Source organism: Salmo trutta, chromosome 34, assembly GCF_901001165.1.
Source record: "Salmo trutta chromosome 34, fSalTru1.1, whole genome shotgun sequence".
NCBI lineage: Eukaryota > Metazoa > Chordata > Actinopteri > Salmoniformes > Salmonidae > Salmo > Salmo trutta.
The window spans coordinates 6227610-6234143 of NC_042990.1; the positions used below are offsets into that span (position 1 = coordinate 6227610).

The 6534-nt window shown below is 39.3% G+C and overlaps 1 long non-coding RNA gene across 1 annotated transcript; it reads right to left on the reverse strand.

Moving 5' to 3' along the window:
* Positions 1–314: 314 nt before the first annotated feature.
* LOC115173195 (uncharacterized) lies at positions 315–1034 on the reverse strand. The gene is made up of 2 exons (XR_003871565.1): positions 851–1034; positions 315–545 (listed from the first exon to the last, which is right to left on the reverse strand). It is a non-coding gene; the product is annotated as an uncharacterized LOC115173195 (long non-coding RNA).
* Between the last annotated feature and the right edge of the window lie 5500 nt (positions 1035–6534).

Consider the following 6534-nt stretch of genomic DNA (forward strand, 5'->3'; position numbering starts at 1 on the left):
AGGAAGACAAGAAATTGCACCCATGTGCCTTTCTCTCCAAGCGGTTTCTCTCCAAGCGGTTCTCGCCAGAGGAAGGCAACTACGATGTAGGCAACCGGGAGCTCTTGGCAGTTAAGTGGGCCCTTGAGGGGTGGAGACACTGGTTGGAACCATTGCTTCATCTTCTGGTCTCTTCTCTGCACCTGGTTCCAACCTTACCACATCACAGTTATAGCATCTCTTAATCCCTTCTCTTAACATGTATGGCCCCAAAACATAATCAAGCAGCTGACCAATTACGCAAGACTTTAGTTCTAAGTTAACTGAGATTAATCAACAACTGGAAACATTTCTTTATTTCTAAAGTGAAACTGTCCTCCACATTGGAGTATCTCTACAAGTTAAAGTTCAACCAGTATTTCAGTTGTTTTACCGTCCCATGAAGAAGTGTGGCAGGCCTGTGAGGAAGGATCCTACAGCCATGAGGAAACAGCCCATAGCAATGAGCCTGGGCCGGTGCAGCTTCGCCCCAAAATGGCTGACCACAGCCAGGAACAGCAGGTTACCTGCAAGAAACCACAACACCACAGTAGCCAGTAATAGCAAATTATGAACGCTGTTGTTTTTTTTTTAAACTAAAAATGGCATATCAGTTTGGATACTAGGCTGCAACAACATAGCAGCACATAAAACAATGTTAGGGGTTTGACAGTAGAGTCATGGACAAACGCCAGTCAATCAATTAATAGGAACTATAAAACTGGACAGTATTGAGAGCAGACTCTGAAACACAAAAAAATGGATCATACTGTAGTCTGTATCTAGTTTTTACTACATAAATTCTCAAGCAACTCAATGTTATTGTTGATACCCATCTCAAAGCTGCCGTCTATGAGTCCGATGAGAGAGCTGGACAGGTCAAAGTGTCTCTCTGAGTGATGGCACTCTTCATGTAGGTCTCTGACAGAGCTTTGGTGAAGGAGGCGAACGACAGGGCCATGATGAACTGCTGACAAATACAAGAGAGAGAACATTAGTGTGTGTTTGTCCGTGTGTATGTGCATGCGTGGATGCGTGTACAGACAGAGTGCATGTGTAGCTGAGGTGGGGCGGTTGGTGGCCTGCTTGTCAGGGACACACAGTTCCTGTTGGCTGGTCAGCTTCGCTCTGTCCTCTGCTGAATCACCCATCCTATCCAGTCAGATACGCAGAAACCACATACATTTCACATGTGAACACGGGAAGTGTTCCAAAAACATGTTTTCATGTAATCTTATGTGAAGATAATGTGATAACATGTAAAGCAACATGTGATTACATTAAACTACACATGTGAAAATGTGATCACGTTGTGTTCCAAAACATGTTTTCACATGATTTCACATAAAATGTAAGTTGAAATCATGTGGTTTTTCTGTAAGGGCAGGAATATAAGATGCATTTTGATGTTATGTTTGATGTTACATGATCTTGAAAATGCAATGTTCTTTGAGGTTCTTCCATGTGCCTTTCCATGTATTTTCCATTTTACTTTCCCTCAGTCCTTTTCACTTTCCTTGGCAAAATAAGCTCTGTCTCCGTCAAGACTTATTCAGAGCCACCATGAATTGAAAGCAGCTTCTGACGGATGTTAAACCATTAAACAAATAGTTTTATAATGAAGAGTAGACCTTACTAAATACCCTTGATTCTTTACACACACATTGAAAGCCAAAAATCTCAAATTTGGACTCATCATACCAAAGGACAGATTTCCACCAGTCTAAGGTCCATTGCTCGTGTTTCTTGGCCCAAGCAAGTCTCTTCTTATTATTGGTGTCCGTCCATAAGTAGTGGTTTCAATGGAGCAATTCGACCATGAAGAACTTCATGGCTACTTCGAAGAATCTCAAATATAAAATATATTTTGATTTGTTTAACACTTTTTTGCTTATTACATGATTCCAATTGTGCTATTTCATAGTTTTGATGTCTTCACTATTATTCTAAAAATAAAGAAAACTCTTAAATGAGTAGGTGTGTCCAGACGTTTGACTGATATATTGTGATATTGCAAATATGGTACAATCCAGGGGTGCAAAGCTCTTGGAGACTTACCCAGAAAGACTCACAGCTTTAATCGCTGCCAAAGGTGATTCTAACATGTATTGTGAATACTTATGTAAATGAGATATATGTTTTTCATTTTCTTTACATTTGAAAAAAATAAATAAAAATGCTTTCACCTTGTCATTATGGGGTACTGTCTGTAGCTGGGTGAGATGATAAAAAAACTATAATTTAATCCATTTGGTATTCAGGCTGTAAGAAAACGTATTCCTCATTTAGTTAAGGGGTATGAACACTTTCTGAAGGCACTGTATATCTGCAAGAAAGTGATAAATGACAGACTTTGAAAGGGGGTCATATAAACATTGCCTTATTAAAAAAAAGTGCATCAACCATGATGTTGACCTTGTTTATGAAAACTGTTTATTTCTGTATTTTGGAACTTGCTGAAAAGTGTCCACAGTGTTCCTATCATCTAGTTTAAACAGTACTGCAACAAATTTTACTTACAAAGGGCATCAAACATGATTTAGACCTCGTTTATGAAAACTGTTTATTTCTGTAGGTTGGAACTTGCTGAAAAGTGTCCACAGTATTCCAATCATCTAGTTTAAACAGCAGTGCAACAAATTTTACTTACAGAGTGCATCAAACATGATTTAGACCTTTTTTAATGAAAACTGTTTATTTCTGTAGGTTGAAACTTGCTGAAAAGTGTCCAAAGTGTTCCTATCATCTAGTTTAAACAGTACTGCAAAAAGCTAACTTACAGAGTGCATCAAACAAGATTTAGACCTTGTTTATGAAAAACTGTTTATTTCTGTATTTCATGGTTGCAACTTGCTGAAAAGTGTCCACAGTGTTCCTATCATCTAGTTTAAACAGTACTGCAACAAATTTTACTTACAGTGTGCATCAAACAAGATTTAGACCTTGTTTATGAAAAACTGTTTATTTCTGTATTTCATGGTTGCAACTTGCTGAAAAGTGTCAACAGCGTTCCTATCATCTAGTTTAAACAGTACTGCAAAAATGTTACTTACAAAGTGCATCAAACATGATGTTGACCTTGTTTATGAAAACTGTTTATTTCTGTATTTTGGAACTTGCTGAAAAGTGTCCACAGTGTTCCTATCATCTAGCTTAAACAGTTCTGGAAAAAAATTACTTACAGAGTGCATCTAACATGATTTAGGCCTTGTTTATGAAAACTGTTAATTTCTGTAGGTTGGAACTTGCTGAAAAGTGTCCACAGTGTTCCTATCATCAAGTTTATACACTGCAAAAATGTTACAAAGTGCATCAAACATGATTTAGGCCTTGTTTATGAAAACTGTTTATTTCTATAGGTTGGAACTTGCTGAAAAGTGTCCACAGTATTCCTATCATCTAGTTTAAACAGTACTGCAACAAATTTTACTTACAAAGTGCATCAAACATGATTTAGACCTTGTTTACGAAAACTGTTTATTTCTGTAGGTTGGAACTTGCTGAAAAGTGTCCACAGTGTTCCTATCATCTAGTTTATACACTGCGAAAATGTTACTTACAGAGTGCATCAAACATGATTTAGGCCTTGTGTATGTAAGGGAACTTCTAGGGATGTGTGTACAAGAATGCACCTTACTTTATCTAATAGCCTTTACAGTACCTGATCCTGTTGTGACATGCTGTGACTTCTTGGGTGGGAGGGGGACGTCTTCGACATCATCCTGAAATATATTGGAGAGGGGGGAGAGGTTTAAGTCTTTAAACATTGGTTTAAAACTATACCACTCATCATATGACACCTCCTACCTGTAGTGCGTTTTGTTTTTGCTACCTTTTTCAATCTTTCAACCTCTCTTCTTCAAACCTTAGTGAGTGAATGACATACATTCAAAAACAGGTGATTTTAAGGATGCAAATTAAACGTTTTTATAATGTTCAAGACTTATGGCATGGGAAAATTATGCAGGAGAACTAGGCACCACCATCGCCTACAGTCCGGAGCTCCCAGAGTCATCCTACAGTCTGGAGCTCCCAGAGTACAGTCCAGGGTCCTCAGTGACAGGCATCAGGCAGAGGTATTCAGTGGGGGTGGACTGGTCCGGTAGGGGACTAAGGCCTGAGCCTAAGCCACCTCCACTGTAGGAGGTTTGGGGAGGGGGGGTGTAGCACAGGAGCCGTCGGTGACGGCAGCCACCCTCCCTTCCCTCCCTTTAGTTTAGGGGTTTATTTTTGGGGTATTTTTGTTGTCAGGTACATCCGGGGTCTGCACCTTTGGGGGGGGGGGGGGGGGGGGGGGGGGGGGGTACTGTCACGTCCTGACCAGTAAAGGGGTTATTTGTTATTTGAGTTTGGTCAGGACGTGGCAGGGGGTATTTGTTTTATATGGTTCGGGGTGGTTGTGTATGTAGAGGGGTGTTAGACTTATGTATTCCGGGGTTTTTGGTTATTGTTCTATGTTAGTTTATTTCTATGTTCTGTCTAGTCGTTTGTATTTCTATGTTTTGCTAATTGGTGTTGGGGCCTTCAGTTGGAGGCAGCTGTCTATCGTTGCCTCTGATTGAAGGTCCTATAATTAGGAGTATGTTTGTTTTGGGGTTTCTGGGAGATTGTTTTTGCACTGCTGTGGTTTGCCTGCAAACTGTCCTTTGTTGTTTTTTTGTAGTGTTCAATAAAAGTAAATATGAGCACTCAACCCGCTGCGCCTTGGTCCAACACCTACGAAAGACGTGACAGTTGCAAAATAGGAAGCCGATTTTAGATTTAATTTTGGATTGGAGATGCTTAATATGAGTCTGGAAGGAGTGTTTAGTCTAACCAGACACCTCGGTATTTCAGTTCTCTGCTGCCAATGACTGGAACGAAATGCAAAAAATCACTGAAGCTGGAGACTCATATCTCCCTCACTAACTTTAAGCATCAGTTATCAGAGCAGCTTACATATCATTGCACCTGTACATAGCCCATCTGTAAATTGCCCATCCAACTACCTCATCCCCATATTGCTATTTATTTATATATTTTTTGCTACTTTGCACCCCAGTATCTCTACTTCCACATTCATCTTCTGCACATCTATCACTCCTGCGTTTATTTGCTAAATTGTAATTATTTCGCCACTACGGCCTATTAATTGCCTTAACTCCCTAATCTTACTTAATTTGCACACACTGTATATAGACTTTTTTATTGTGTTTTTCACTGTGCGTTTGCTTATTCCATGTGTAACTCTGTGTTGTTGTTTGTGTCGCACTGCTTTGCTTTATCTTGGCCAGGTCGCAGTTGTAAATGAGAACTTGTTCTCAACTGGCTTATAAATAAAGGTGAAATTCAAAAATTTGACTAATATAATATACTGAATAGCTAGCATCTTACCATCAAAACAAACACCCCAAAGTTGTTTGAGGTTTTGCTTTGGTAGGCCCTGTGGTGTTAATAAGGTAAAATCTTCAATAAAGGAATGACAATCAAATGGTACAGTTCAGTGGAATAATTGAAAGGAATATCTAACCTGAACATCATCCACACCAAAAGTCCTCCAAGGTCCAGGGGACAAGATCCGAGCAATGTTTCTGTGAAGAGTGTATGTGAAAGTAAAGAAAAAGTACAATTCAACAGCTTTTTATACTCCAGCATGCATAACAGTTTTGAACACAGTTGAACTGAATTAGCCCAAGTATTTTTCACAATATGTATGGGTATCGCTGGACCAGAAAATGTATTTTTGACTGCAAACACACAATTTTTCACATCAATGCACTCACATTCCAAAACTCTTTCCTTTGACACTGTTTCAAAGCAATGTGTATGCTTTCTTTGTAAATGTGTTTTGAAGTTTTTCTTATTTAACTTCAGTTTACAGCGTGGACAAGTTACAATTACTTTTCTTGACTTGCCATGTATGTTGGGACCAGGTGATTTCATTATTGTATATACTATGTGTAGGCTGTGTAGACTCTCTGTGTGTAACTAAGGAAATGGCATCAACGATACACATTTAGAGCCAGCCAAACACAACAAGGCATACATTGAAGAAACACAGAAAATCAACGATCAAATCGATTACATACTTGTACATGTAAACCTAGGGTTACTGCTCAAGTAGGCAAATTTGTCCAAATAAGATTCCCTCATTGTGAGCAATTAGCTAGCTCACGTGCAAATGGGTGCTAATTAACGCTATGCTAACATCGGTTCGGTAGTTGGTCATATAAAAATATACCACTGTACTGGTATAACATGAATATTATAAACCATGGAAGTAAGTGAGACTGTCATTATGCATAATATACTTTGGCTTGTATTTTTATTCATGTAGGTTAGGTTTGATTAAGATTCGCTTTCGTTGACATTGAGAGCTTGGACGTTTACCTCAACTTGAAGGAGATGGGTAGGGTTCAGGTTAAATGCGTTTGACTCCGCCCACATTGAGCCCAGCCCTGAACTGCACACTGCAGTCAGGGGCTTCTCGCCGAACCTGCTGCTGGCAAATGCCCTTCACTCATCAACCCTGGACTT